The 15,431-nt window shown below is 46.9% G+C and overlaps 1 protein-coding gene across 5 annotated transcripts in view; it reads left to right on the forward strand.

Moving 5' to 3' along the window:
- The first annotated feature begins 7,983 nt into the window (after positions 1 to 7,983).
- FAM120B (family with sequence similarity 120 member B) overlaps positions 7,984 to 15,431 on the forward strand; it is an 86,648-nt gene continuing 79,200 nt past the window's right edge. For 3 of the 5 annotated variants that reach the window (XM_063097779.1, XM_063097782.1, XM_063097783.1), the window contains exon 1: positions 7,984 to 8,044. The gene's annotated coding sequence lies outside the window, so the exon portion shown is untranslated. Of the gene's footprint in view, positions 8,045 to 12,850; positions 12,932 to 15,431 lie in introns of those variants that run through there. The other 2 variants (XM_063097784.1, XM_063097780.1) reach the window with 2 other exon arrangements.

A 15,431-nucleotide genomic window follows, 5' to 3' on the forward strand; every position in this document is an offset into this window, starting at 1 on the left:
GTGGGGGTGGAGGGTGCTGGTGTCAGAACAGAAGCCCGGGGGAAGACGGAATCAGCCCTGACGGCCCTGCTGGGCCTCTGTGCTAACCCCGGGCTGGGCTGTTGGAGACCCCGGGAGTGGGTCGGTGGCCCTGACTTTGTCACAGAACCTTTTCTTTTTTAAGGGGACAGGCAGCCGTGCTGAGAAAAGGAAGGAATGCTGCACCCCACCTAGGTGGTTTGGGGGCGTGGGCGTCGGGGCCGCGGTGCGCTGCATCGGGGACAGGCCACCTCTTCGTGTGCGTGGGGCCGCGAGGTGGCGGCTGCAGGTCTGCAGGAAGTTGCAAAGGCATGTGCTGATTTGCATGAGAAAGGGCGAGTCGCGTGGCTCAGCTGGCGGCCCCGAGCGCAGAGGACGGCCCGGCCCCGGCCCCCGTCTCCAGCGCGCCGGCCCCGCCGTGGCCTCGGCGGCTTCCCCCGCGCACCCGCGGCTCATCTGCTCAGGGCTGTCCCGCGCCTCATCTCCATGACAAAGCGCGTGTTTACCTGCGGCCGCAGCACCGGCGGGCGCGCCTTTGTCCCGGGATCAGATTCCCGCGGCAGCTGCTCCCGGCGCGGCCCCTGCGAACCCGCTACTGATTGAACGTGCCGGGGCCCGGGGGGAGCCAGGGCCGGGGGGCCGAGGTGGAGGCCGAGTTGTCCCCCGGCTGCTTTCGGTTTGATGGGCGCCGGAGCGTGAGATCCGCGCCGGGGAGCAGGCGCCCCCGAGGGCTTCCTGGAGGTGGTGGCGGCGCGGGCGGGGCCGGGAGGTGCCCCAGCGCGCGGGGTCTGCAGCGGGGCCGCGCAGTCGGTGGGGACGTGCGGGGGAGCGAGGGGCCCGGTGGGGGTCGAGGGGTCGCCGGGCGGGGCCGCCTGAGACCCCAGACCCAGGCGCCGGGAGGTGCGGCAGGAGCCCCTGCGGACCCGGGAGGTCGAGGCGTCGCACCTGGAACCCGCGAGCCTGTGACTTCGTAAAAGCGAACGAGGGGGAAGGAAAAGGCGCCGAGAGGGCCGTGGGAGGGTGGGCCGAGCCCCTCGCCCTCTCGGGACGCGCCCCCCGCGAGGAGGTTGCGGGCACCTGTCGCCCCGGCCCCCAGCGCGGCCTGTCGGTCCCCCGGGCCGGGCCCTGCTCGCCGCGAGCTGGGACACGCGGGGGCCGAACCACGACCTCAGAGACGCGGCGCGCACCCGCAGGACCCGACACGGCCTCCAGGGTGGCCGCGGGCACGTGCGGCTCACGGTGTGTCCCCGCGGGACCCCGCGCCACGCCGGCCGCCCCGCCTGCCCTCTCTGCGAGCATCTGCCGGAGAACAGATGTGCGCACCTGCGGTGACAGGCTGCGTATGTCCCGTCCCATTCACAGGCATTCAGACGTGGCCACAATGAGCAGCCTTTGTGTGCAGAGTCACTAAATATATTAATCTGTACTCCCCAGAGCACCGGCCTGTTTAATTTTTCACTAGCAATAACATCTGATCTAATCCTTAAATCGACTCCCAAAAGCCTTCCCTCCCGCCCACCCCTCTCCTGAAAAACGTGTGAAGTTATTCAACTTTCCACCTGTTGCCTCTGAATTGGGCGTGGGCGATCACGACATCTGACGTTGGTGCAGGCGGGGGGCGGGGGGCGACGGAGAGGGCACGTTTATGGCCAGGAGAGCGTGCAGTGTGGCTCCCCAAATATTGGGCAAACAAAGAACAATAATTATTAAACAGCTTCCAAAGCAACGCAGCATAGCCACCCTTTCCGAGTAAACGCCTTTAAAAATGTACATGAAGTTCCCAGTTACCTTTTATTCACCTAACCCTGGTGGTCACTGTACACGCCAGTCAACAGGCCACACAGCCGAAAGGAAACGAAAATCTCAGATGTAAGACTTAGATTTTTCTAGCAACTGTGTTGGATGACTTTTACCTTAGCACCCCTTACTCCATTTTGATTTGTTTTCAGCCACAGTGAGTCCTTTAGTGCCATTGTGGATGTCACAATGCACAGGGACATCAGGCTGTGAATGAAGACAAGAGGCAGTTCAAACAAACCAAGCTCTTTCTCTCCCCCGCCCATTGTCCTATGGATGGGCCTTCTGCACTGGCTGCTGGGAGACCGGCTGTGCAAGGCTCTACTCCAGTAAGTGGGGGGGGGGGGGGGGATCAGACCCCAATAAACAAGAGGAAAAAGAAAGAGGGGACACATCTAGGCAAATCAACATATTTTTAAATCTCAAACCATAAAACATAACTTCTAGCACCACATTCTTTGCTGTTCAACAGTTCCCTTCCTTCTCATCATTTTTATACTTACTCCGCCCTCCACTACTTCAATCAGGAGACACGGAATGCGGATAGCACTGAGCCACCATCGAGATTTGTTTTCTTTTCTTTTTTTTTTTTTCTTAAAGAAGATGGGTAAGGGGATCTTAACCCTTGACTTGGTGTTGTCAGCACCACGCTCTCCCACATGAGCCACAGGGCGACCCTAAGATTTGTTTTCAAAGTGCTTATTTTCTTTTTCTCTTTTAGAAAAATGGGAACGGGGTGGTGTGTGTATAAGTCATCATCACTAATAACTCATGATCATACAGTGCTTTCAAAATGTATGCACTGGACCATTGCCAGATCAGAAGCATGTTGGTGAGTCAGTTTCTTAGGAATGATGACAAACTATGATTTGTTCTAGTGGTCCTTGGAACTGCTTCTGTTCCTGTCAGGAAGCTGACTGAGGCAAGACAGGTAGCTGCTTTCAGGTTGTGAAGTTCCCAGGCGCGAGTGTGTCAGCAATGACCACCACCACCTGCCAGCAGACAGCCCCTCCTTTCTCAGTGGCTTTAACTGAGTCAGATGGCTACTGAGGAGCCAACCACTGTCCCAGCAAAAGCGAAACCATGGCTGACTTAGAGGTGGGGCTGGGGTCAGACGTGGCGGGAGGTAGAAAGCTGGTCCACTTACATCCACTCAGGATCGTGGGGCTGGGGCTCCACACTGAAGTCAGACCTGCCCTCTGCCACAATGGAAATTATAAAATGAGTCAGGGAAGATTTGCCTGTTTTTCCAATTTCTGACAGTTTACATGAGATTAATATTTCTTTCTCAAAAGCTTGACAGAATTCACCATGAGGCCATCAGCACCTGGCATTTTCTTTGTGGGAAGGTTTTCACTTACAAATTCAATTTTTTAAAATAAATATAGGGTTACTCAGCATTTCTATTTCTTCTTTGGTCAGCTCAAGGAATTTTTCATCTCATCTAAAGTTGTTCAGATATTACTTCTTTACCGCTTCACTGTAGCTAATACCTAGTGCTACCATCTTCCATTGCTAATATGGGTAATCTGTGTCTTCTCTCTTATCACAGTGGCTCGCTACACGTTTATCAGCTTTATCAATCTTGTCAAAGAGCCTGACTTTTGTTTTACTGATTTTCTCTGCTGATCTAGGCAGAGACCAGGGTAGCCATCAGCTCACCTTATTTGCTTCCCTTCTTTCAAGGATCTTCATTCTTCACTCCCTGTTATCTATTGCCTAAAAATATAATTTCATATTTTTGTCTAGTTTTCTATTTTAAAGTGGAAGAACAAGTCTGTAGGAATTATTCCTTCATGGGTGTTAGGTGAAACAGTTAGGATACTTTTGGCTGCACGTAACAGAAAATCTTGATTCAATACTTGACTATAAGGAAAAGATGTTATTTCATACAATTGTGGGGGGAGGGGCAGGTATGAATATTAGTTGAGTTAGTGACTCAACCGCATCATCAAGGCCCAAGGTGCCCCATCTCTCCACTCTGCCATTCTTGGCTTCTTAGGTAGCTCCATTCCCCGACAAAAGATGTCTAGAGCAGTCCCCAAAGTCACAGATGTAACAATGATCATCACAGGGACAGGGATATTTTCTCTCTGTATGATACCTTTTATCAGCAGCATTTCACGCACGTCAGCCACATACACATCTGTACGGTCTCATGGCTGTGGCTCTTCCTCTTTCCCAGTTTTTGGGCAGTGAACTGTGACCCAAATAAAACCTTGGGCCCAAGTGGTTGTTGTATTCAAAGAAATTCAGTTCAGCATCCAAATAAGATTAAAACTAACTGCAAATAAATCTTGCAGTCTATTCAGAGGGTCAACTTGTTACAAAGAGAAACTTGTCCCAGCCATCCCCACCCCATTTCACTTCCTGTGTTTCTCTCTCACAGCTGTGCAGTCTTTTTCTCCAACGTTTTACTCTCCATTAACCCCCAACTTCAACCCAGTTTTTCTTCCTCTTTCCTTCCTTTCCTAATTTTCTCTTCTTTGTAAGTCCCCCACTCCCTGTTTTTAGATTCTCTCCCAAACTGGTAAGTCAGATTTGTCTACTGGGGCAGAGGAAAGCGCACCCATCAGTGATGAGAAGCAGGAGGTGAAAGAATAACCATATCCTGATTTCTATGGACAACTTTCCTTCTAGTTGCCCAGGAAAGAGACTGTGAGGTCATCTTTGACTTTTCCTTTCTTTCACTGTAGTGTATTATAGTAAAAACAATTTTTAAAAGCCTTAGAATTTAGACGGGCAGATTGGAGTTTGAGTAACAAGTGTGCCACTTATTACCACTTGGACTAGCTATTTAACCATGTTTTAAAACTTAAATTAAAAAAAATTAAACATTTTCCTTTTATCAAAGTAATATGCTTACAGATTTTAAATTCAAACACTATTTCTAGGTTTGTAAGGACAATATCAGTTGTCCACACCCACTCCCAGGCCCCTCCCCTACGCTTCTCTCTTAGCTTCTTCTTTTGGGATTTACTCTCATTTTTGAAAAGGGGTTTCTAACACTGTCCTTACTCTCCAGTCGTGTATGTAGTCTGTGGCCTTCCTAGTCTACAAGAGGAAGACATAACTCTCCCACTCTCACTTCTTAGACACACACACATTTATAAACACACATTCCTTTCTTCAAAAACAGTTACAGCATCCTTTCTGATTAAATTACCATTCAGTATTTACCTTATACTTACGTGACTATTCTCCACAGCCGAGGCATATGCTATGATTACATTTCCTTTTTCATACATTGTTTTGTCTTTACTGGATTCCATATTTCCTGATTGATTTGCTTATTGACTTCCCTATCTAGCTATTATTTATCATCACCAAACTCTGAAGATCCCCTTCTAAACAAATCATTCCATGGGTTTCACTTATTTTCTGGAGATATTTCTCCTGGATGCCTCTGTACCCCAATCTAGGAGAATTTATTGCCTAGGACCTCCCTTCTCGTCTCTCCTCAGTTGGATTTCCTGCTGTCTAGGTCCTAAATATTCCTCTTTTTTGACCTGCTTCTTAATTTTAGAGAATATCCTGCAGTAGCTTTCAGAGATAATATTTTTGCGCTTCCATATCTGAAAATATCTTTATCCTGCCCACAAACTTAAATAATATATCCACTGAGAGTCAAATTCTATGTTGGAATTATTTCCTTCAGAATCTTAAGTTAATGCTCCATTGCATTTCAGTTTCCTGGGATTCTATGGAGAATTTCCATTCCATTCTGATTTCCAGTCCCTTATATGTGACATTTTTATTTTTCCTGCTGGAAACTTTTAAGATCTTTTCTTTATTCTTGGTGTTCTAAAATTTTGTGATGATGTGACTTGTGTATCTATTAGTTTTGTTGTGCTGGGTACTGGTTGGGCCCATTCAATATGAGAGCATGTCTCCTAGATCTGGAAGTTTTCTTGAATTATTTCTTGAGTAATTTCCTTCTGTTCATTTTCTCTATTCTCTTTTCCTATGTTTTCTGTTTTTTAAATGTCACACCTCTTAGATTAATCTTCTAATTTTCTTACATTTTCTCCAACTTTTTTTGTTTTATCATCCGAGATATCAAATTTATCTTCTCTTTCATTGATTTTTACATTTCAGTTGTTGCTTTTTTAGTTTTCAAGAGCTCTTTCTTATTCTCTGAATGTTCTTTTATATATATCTTTTTCCTTCTTTCATGGAAGTAATACCATCTTCAGAGACTGCAGATAAAGTTTTTTATAACATTTTTTTTCTTGAATTTTTTTCTTCTTCCTGCTACTTTTATTTTACTTATTTACTTTTTTGTCTGTCTTCCTCAAATGTCTGTTGGTCCTTGGTTTTCTGTATATATTTAGGAGTGAGGAAAAAATGCTACTGGAAGCTCTGTGCAGTAGATGTCAGCTGGTGGGACTCACTGTAATGACATAAGGACCTTGGTCTGTCTACCTCCCACGCCCTCCACATTCTGTTCTGTTTCTCTGCTGCCTCTCAGTATCAGCCCCCTGCTTCTGAGAGTTTGGTCTCCCTGGTCACTCCATCATATCACCTGAATTTTTTCCTCCAACTTTTTCCTAGATTTGCTCCTTCTCCCTGGGAGTCCTTCCTCTTCCGATACTGTCTCAGATCCTACTCTTCCTTCCAGACTCAGTTCACACATTAGCTCCTTGCAGTTTTTTTCATCCCTGTCTTAGTCTGTGCTGCTGCTATAACAAAGTGCCACAGACTGGGTGATTGAAAAACAACAGAAATTTATTTCTCACAATTGTGGAAGCTGGAAGTGGGAAACCAAGGTGTCAGCATCGTCAGGTTCTGGTGAGGGCTCTTCTGGTTGTAGGCTATGTTCTCACTGTATCCTCACATGGTGGAAAGAGGACAAGACAGCTAGCTGGCCTCTTGTAAGAGCACGAACCTATTCATGAAGGCTCCACCCTCATGACCTAACTACCTCCCAAAGGCCCCACCTCCAAATATCATTTCACTTGGAATTAGATTTCAACATATGAATGCTGGGGGACACACACGTTATAAACCTTACTATATGTTCACTTGCTTCCTAATACTTAATGGACTTTAGCTTGTGCCCCCAACCACAATGTGCATGCCTTAAGACTAGAGGTCATTTCACATACTTCTTAGTGTGACCCAGGACGTGATTGATTTTACTTAGAAGAAAAAAAACAAAAAGAAACTAAAGCCTTGTATGCTGAGAGATTCCTTCCCAGGTCCTTCAATGCACACATGGTGTCACTTCAATTTGACAGTGTGTTTTGCCTGCACAGTCAAGTGCTTTGCTGTGAAGGAAATCAACACCTAGGACAACGTTTGACCACTTTACTTCCCTGGTGGAGGCCTCTTAGCCCACCAGGGCTCACAGCAGCCCTGAGACAGGCCGTGCGTGACGACAGGTTTTGAGGTGCATTCTTAAGTAATTCGGTAGTATTATTAATTGAAGTATGTAAAACTTACTTTTTTAAAAAATAAATTAGATTGGTTTCAAGGTTATTCTTGTCTCGTCGCTCACATGTGGCTACCAGAATGTCTTCTCGGGTGTGATCCGGAGCGGGCACACCCTGCGTGCAGGGTGACCCTCGTCCACCCATGCCCCTTCTCTCCACCGCCCCTGTGCAGGCGTCGCGGTCGCCGAGCCCCTGGGAAGCATCACGGTCGCTCGCTGTCGCCGCTCCTGCCCCAGCCAGCCGCCTGGAACTCTTACATCCCATTCCAGATTGGCCAGCCCGCCCACGGAAGAACTCCAGCTCCCGAGTAATTCTCCACAGCAGCAGGGACAGTCGTGGCGTTCACCGCGAACGGCTCACGTGTGCAGGTGACATGACGTGCCCGAGGTCACGGGGCAGGCAAGAGCAGGAGCTTTTCACCACCCTCGCGGAGGCCCGTCGGTGGTAGGCAAGGCTGTCGGCTGGCAGCCGTCACGCCAGTCTCCGGCCACCAAGGGCCGTGCCGTCCCCGCAGGCGACAGAAACGCGAGTCAGGCGCGGAGCCCGCGCGCACCAGGGTGGCCTCCGCGGAACAAGGCAGGCGCTCGCTCCCGCCCCCGACGCCGCGCGCTCGCTCCCGCCCCACCGCCTGCGCGCTCGCCCCCGCCCCGGCCCGCCGCCTGCGTGCTCGCTCCTCCCGCGTCTCCGAAGCGGGGGGCGGGCCCTCGAGCGGAAGCGCCTCGAGCGGAAGCGGAAGTGCGGAAAGCGGCGGCGCGAAGGCGGAGCGTTCATAGACGGGTCGGACGCGTCTCTAGGTAGGGCCAGGGCTCCGCTGCCGCCTGTTTCCTGCGTTCGTCTCGGTGCGCGTCGGCCCTCCCTTCTTCGGACCCGGGCCCCAGCCCCCCGCGAGCGTTGGCTCCCCGGGGAACCGACGGGGGCGGCGGGCGGGCGGGCCGCGGCGCTGTCCGTGTGTCCGACGGGCCGTTCGGCGTTCCTGGACAGATGCGTGGGTTCGCGGAGGGGAGCGGCGGGGAGCCGACCAGAGTGCGGGGCGAGGCGGCGCGTGGGTCGCTGCGAGCGCCGGAAGGAGGCAGCGTGGCGAGCGTGGGTGCTGGTGCGCGGGAGCCGCAGGCCGGCAGCGGCTCTTGCAGCCCTTCGCGGAGCTGAGCGCCTGGAAGCGGCCGTGGGGAGGACTTGCAGGGCGTGAAGTGAGGCGGTGACCTCCCTGATGACCCGGGGCCCTGGAAGCGGCCGTGGGGAGGACTCGCAGAGCGTGAAGTGAGGCGGTGACCTCCCTGATGACCCGGGCCCCTGGAAGCGGCCGTGGGGAGGACTTGGAGGGCGTGAAGTGAGGCGGTGACCTCCCCGATGACCCGAGCCCCAGGAGGTGGCTGTGGGGAGGACTTGCGGGGCGTGAAGTGAGGCCGTGACCTCCTTGATGACCCGAGCTCCTGGAGGTGGCTGTGGGGAGGACGTGCAGGGTGTGAAGTGAGGCCGTGACCTCCCTGATGACCCGAGCCCCCAGTCGATGCACAGTGAGAAGCTCTAGCCCCGAGGTCCCTGCCACTCACTTCCCAGGTGTACTGGAGAGTCTCGCCTGTACCTGTGCTCCCAGGCTCCTCCACGTCGAGACCCATGCTTTTGTTTTTGACTCTGTCTCTGGTCTTCCCTCCACAACACCCGTCTGTTTACCTCACTGTAAGGAGCCACCCTCTCTGCCGCCGCCGCAGACTTCTTACAGTCCCTGTATGTTGATTTCCTCATCCCATTTCTGCCATCTCCAAGCTTCACCATTAGTGGGTTTTTCCTGACCTTGCCATTCCTTCTGGTTGGAACTCTGCTTTTCTACCAGTTGTGTTCTTGAGAGGCACTGACAACACTGTAGCTGTGTCAGGCCCCTCACCACACATCTTTTTACATACACCATTTCTTGACCACCTTACTTCCCAGTTTTTTTGTTTAATTTCTGACTACCTGATCTGCCAAACGTATTGCAGTCATTGATCAGGTCTGGCACGCTGAGAAGACTGGCACGGGCCAGCCCGTGGCTCACTCGGGAGAGTGCGGTGCTGAAAAGACTGGCACGCTGTACATGACATCTGAAGTCACTTGCTGTTCTTAGCATTCTGAGGTTCTACTTCATCCGTGTACCTGACTCTGGGTATCATTTGTGGTGCAGATTTACCGTAAAGCTAAGGAAGTTCAGTCTTCCAGGTCCCTCACTTGAATGGGCCCCTACCAAGGCACTGGGACCTCGGCAGCCTTGTGTTTATAATTTGTGTTCTTTTTTTAAAAGAGGGACCTTAAATTGTATGTTTCTGGCCCTTCACAACTTGAATCCTTACAAAACTCGCCTTTTGTCATATCCTGCTTCCCTGAGATTTGCTTTCTTATCCTTCAGACTCACCCCCACCCCCACCCCCTACCTCCTGCTCTTTTACCTTCTAATGTGTGCTTGTTATTGAGGCTTGTAGAGAAAATGTGCATGAATGGAACTAATCAAATTCCCGCTGCAACCTGGCTTTATCTTGCTCTTGTGTCAAGAGGGAGATGTTAGAGCTTGGTAACTCAGCACATTGGGCAGAATCTTTGTAATTTCTTGTTGCAAGTTTAAGAGCATGTATTATTAGATTTATTTTGCTGTGGAGTATACCACCCTCTTTCAGAAAAGGTTGATGGTAGGAACGATGGTCCACTTAATTGAGATCATAAAAGTGACATTTAGCTCCATGGAAACTAAAGTTATATACACTATGGAAAAATTCATTTAGAGGAATTTATTGCAACCTTTCTTGTATTACTTTGAAAATGAGGCAACCCTAATGCTGTCGGTTATTTTCATAGAGCTTTAGAACAAGTATAAACAACTATTTTCATTTACTTGTTAGACATCTGTTTCTTTGTACGGTGTTCTGTTGGAAAATCTTCAGAGGTTTAAAATGTTATTTAAAGTTTAACTTATTATATAAATATAAGGTATTTCTAAAGGATTTTTTAGTAGTAGTTTAAAATCCCCCAAATTTTAGAGGTAAATTATTATCTTATTTTTACAGATAAGGAAATCAGTGATGTTCAAAGAGGTTAAATGATTTGTCTTCAGCCATACAGTAAATCAGGGCCTTTGCCTAGCCAAAAAAGCCAGTTCCTGAGCACTGTTTTTCTTATAAACAAATATTATTCAATAAAGAGGAGTTTCTTTGTTGGCCTTTATTGAACATTTAATACAAAATGGACCAAATTGTATCCTTCAACATGTCTATATATCTGTATCTATCTATCAGCACACATCATATATGCACACTAGGTTCTGTAAAAGTAGGCAGTATTAATACTGTTCCTATTAGGACTTAAGCTGAAACAATTAAGTCTATATAATAAAGTCATTGACAGTAAAACCATGGCCAACAAGGACAACTTTCTGAAGAGGAGAGTTTTCTGGATAGTTCTGGCTTTTGCCAATTAAGCACCAAACTATGCCATTTAGGATGGGAATCTTTCTAAACTATATTATTTCTCAGTGTTCTTAAATAGAATGTGCTGAATGTTACATGAACTTAAGGATCTCGAGCAAACACTTGAAACATAATTTGCTGTGATGTAGACGGTGATGTTCTTAGGCTTGTTGAGGTATATACAGCTGTTTTTCTATTATTCCTTTGGAGTTTTTATGTCTGTACACTTTTTTGGGTTTTTCTGTCCTTTTGTTTTCCTCACGTCAGGTGTCAGCACCTCTTACTACTGTCAGTACCCCTGTCTAAAGTTTCTCTTTCCATATTTTACTGTGGGTTTAGGAGCTAATTATTAGAACTGATTAGAAAAACAGTCCATAAATGATAATGAGAGCCTGAGGAAGTTTGCTTTAAAAGTTTCATAGAAAGTAATCTAGCTTACAAAAATTGTAAATTTAGTAAAACCTCTCTAGAATTTATATGGCTTTGTTTTAAAGTTGGAGATAATTTAAGAATTTTGGCTGGTGCTGGGCTGATTTTACTAAACTTTAGGCAACTGATAGATGTTTAATGAACAAATTTATAATATAAGTATAAATAAAATTGTGCCACAACAATTGCTGAGGTGGTTCTGATAAACCTTATTTTGCAGATGCAGAAAGTGAAGCTTATGGAATGCAGTAAATTGCTCAAGATTTCACTGTTATTATGTGGCAATTCTGTTTTGTTCTCGGGCCTTTCCTTTCACTGCCTTTTGTTCTCTTCTCTCTGTGACATAGCTAAAAGGGAGTGTCTTGACATCGGCTGGCACTAGTGGTCATGGCCAGTCTGGCATGTGTTCTGGGGGGTCTTCCAGGGCACCCTGAGTCTACACATCTGTACCTAGACATATCAAAGTATATTATGATCGCTGTAGGCTTCCTGTTTCTCATTCCAATAGGCTTCTTTGAGATGCCATTGTTGAAGAAAATTCTGATGCTTGTTAAAATGGTTAAGGAAGACTTTATTTAAGGCTATAAATAGAGGAGAGAGATTGGGCTCAGCTCTGTATACAGCAGGGACAGTTGGGGATTTATACCCAATGAGCAGAGCAAGGCAGTGAGAGGATAGGAAACTACAGAGAGTTACATAAGTGGAAGAGGGGATTCTTGTTGAAGGCAGACAGGGACATCAGACATCAAGGGTGGGGGGCTCTCTCTAAACTATCTAAGTGAGATTCTTGCTGAAAGCCCAAGATTGAGGCCTGGTCAAGAAGAGGGCTCAGAGGGCCTAACTAAAATGTGAGCAAGGAGAGAGCCTTTGTCAGTAACAGGAGATTCCTGGAAAGCTCAGCAGTTGAATGAGCCCTTTACAGAGTTCCTCTGAAGCATCAAGACCAGCTTAAGTGGACCCACCCTTACTTTATTCATTCACGTGTTTGTGCATAAATATTCAATAAACATTGAGCAGATACTATCCCGTGTGCTGGCATGGAATAAGTAGTAATCTTTTAGGATTTTCAGTCCCTGTTTTCACCCTACTGGTATTTAAGGGATCCCTGTAAGTTTCACTTTTTAGGTGGAGCTAGTAGGGAAGAGAGGTAAGAAGAAGCAGAGCAGACCTCAGATAGTCCACATCCCCCCATGGGGAATGTCCTTGGGAGGGCCCAGGCCCAACCAGCAGTTAACTGACAGAAATTATTTCATCCTTGGAAATAAAGCAAGAAAAAAAGAATATTTTTATACTGTCATAGTGGGCTGTTGTTTAACAGATTCACCCAAGATTAACTACTTTTCTAACAGAATGTACCTTGGTTTGACTTTGCTCTTTAATCCTGATTAGGTCCCAAACACTGTGATATGATGATATGCTGATCTGTTGGTTATTTGTCTGTAGTAATGCAAATTATTTCTGTCTGGTAAAGATAACTCCAAAGGTTAACTCTAAAGGTTATAGCTTTATTGTCTCCAACTTAAAGAGCTTATTTTAGTGTGCCTTTCCTGTTGGGCTGTGTGAACTCCAGCTCCTCCAGTGCTCTGAACCAGCTTCCCTGTATCTCAAGCTCCCTCGCTAATTACTGTTTGCACGAGTTATGTCTTTTAGCTTTTGAAAATTATGCTTCGACACAGTTGAGATGCTGGGTGTGTTCGAAGGCTGCCACAGCTTCTAAGTACTGGTTGTCCTTCTGCAGAGGCTGCTCACCATGTGTGAAGTACCCCGTGGGCTGTCCACAGTTCCCTTGCCCCTGTGTCCAGGGGCATCTGTCAGTGTCAGGTAGGGTTGATATGTTTATGCTGAGGCATGCCACTCTGCTAATTTCTACAAGTGTTTGTAAGTTGAAGGGTTGTGAGGTAGGGGCTTCTGGACTTTTCTTTCCTCTTTCTGCATTGAGACTGGGCCAGCTATGAGGGGAGAGTGGGGCCAGTCCCGGGAGCTGTGCTTATGCTCTGGCAGCTCCTTACCAGATTTTCTTCATTGATGCTTTGCTTCCCACACCTTGGGGAGCTGCTGGAGGGCAGTGATTCTACTTTGTACCTTCTTTTTTTTTTTTTTTTTTTTGTCTTTTTTGTGACCGGTAAGGGGATCGCAACTCTTGGCTTGGTGTCGCCTGCACCGCGCTCAGCCAGTGAGTGCAGCGGCCAGCCCTATATAGGATCCGAACCTGCGGCGGGAGCGCCACACTCTCCCAAGTGCGCCACGGGGCTGGCCCTACTTTGTACCTTCTTTGGCCACATTTGGAGCCTATAAACTTGTCAATTCCTCATTTCTCTTTATGTACTGCCCTTGGATTCATTCATTTATTCATTCAAATATTTATTGGGCCCCTCACAGGCCAGACATTGTGCTGGGTGTCAGAATATTTCAGAGCCCACCGTAATGGTAGTGATTTCCTGAGGGTCCCAAGCTATATTTTGGGCAATAAGATGCCTACCTAATGAGATATAACTTCTGTTTTCTTTCTAAACAACAATTATCAAGGTAATGAAAATTTCCTGTATAATTTGTAGATAGGATTCATTTTATCTATTATTTTTTTTAGTCATCTTATCTATAATAACTACCTGTTGAGAGTGAAAAATCTCCGTATATGCTATTGGCAATAAAAGGCTAAAGCAGAAAAAAATTATTTAAAGTAATATCCACAGAGTTTTCTATATCTTTTTAGACATTTTATTTCACACCACACCAGTTGCACCGATTGGGTGTTGTGCCCATTTATTGCTTTGAAGATGCTGAAATACCTGAAGGCATCCTGTAATGTCACAAGTTCCCAAATCCTTTCCTACCCCAGTTTGTCTTGGTAAATGCCATAGAAGAGCACCCTACGTAATATAACACTCTGAGTTAGTTTGTGATTCAAAATGGGAAAGACAGGAAGAACTACTACCTGCTTAATTAAAATAGTGAGCTTTTCACTACTGAGAGGAGAAATGAGGAAAGCATTTGAATAAAATCAAAGCAGAACACTGAGCCTGACTTCTTGAAAAATAAAGGAGAATGTTTTAGGAAATTCAGTGTTGCAGCTTGCAGTTTTAGTTGGAAATGCTTGAAACAAAAATCCCGTTTTGTTGGCAAGAGAAGGCAGCCACATGTGGCAGAGCTGCTGCGCAGGTGTCTGGAGGGGAGAGGAGGGCTTGTTTTGCTCCCTCTCGCAGCTTCACCCCCCCCCAAGTCGTGTTGGCTTCTTGTGCATTTTGAGCAGTCCAGCCAGTAACTTTGGGAGCTGCCTGAGCCTGGGAGGCCTGCTGGCTGCTGGCTTCCGACCATGGTGGGCTGCAGGGAGGGCACCTCCAGTGGCTGGCTATGGGCTCTGTTGGAGCTTGGTGAGAGAAGTGGAGTCTTCTCTCACAACACAGAGACTAAGTCAGACTCCAGATTTGTAAGATTCACCTTTGGCCCACTCATCATCAGTAAACCTTGCAAGGCCTACAAATTCAAACCTGAGCGTACTAGACTTTGTCCATTCTGACCACCCTTACTTGTGTTCTTGTGTTTCCTGCCTACAGTGTTGGAATAATAAGGAGAAAAACACCCTTTGCAGAAATCAGAGTTTAACCTTCCTGGAAATAGGATCCATGCCCAGGAATCCAAACTGTAGAACCACTTTATAGTTGAGACCATCATGTTATGAAGCCCAGTTTCTACTTGAAAAATTCAAATACCTTGGCTTTGTTTCCACAATAAACTCTATACCAGTAATAACGTTATGGTGATTTGGAATACATGTATTCGTGTGTTTCATTATGTTTAAAGCCACATTTCAACATAAAATTTTTGTATATTTTCAGTATTAATGGTTATTTTTCTTTTTTTTTTTTTGACGTCTGGCTGGTAAGGGGATCTGAACCCTTTACCTTGGTGTTATAACACTGCTCTAACCAGCTGAGCTAACTGGCTGGCTCTACGAATGGTTATTAAACAGAAAACTTCAAATTCTACTGTTAGGAACGAGTGATCATTAACAATCAGTACATTCTTGAAAGTCCTGTGAGGGTGCCTTTCTCAACCTAATAATTTATTTATAGTTTCTTCACTTGTAAAATAGAGCTTATAATCTTTACCTGTCAGAGTGGCTTTAAAATTAAAGATTTTGTCTAGTAGTTGACGAGTACACTATATTATGAGAGTTGTTACCGATGTTGTGCTTAGTCAACATATGACTACTGTCCTCAGTCCTAAATCTAGGATAGAGGCATTGTTTGTTTTGTATGCTGTTTGCATGTAAAGGATTTTTGGTTGTGTTTTATCAAAAGATAAGAAGCCCTGATGATAC

Source organism: Cynocephalus volans, chromosome 5 (assembly GCF_027409185.1).
Source record: "Cynocephalus volans isolate mCynVol1 chromosome 5, mCynVol1.pri, whole genome shotgun sequence".
Lineage (NCBI taxonomy): Eukaryota > Metazoa > Chordata > Mammalia > Dermoptera > Cynocephalidae > Cynocephalus > Cynocephalus volans.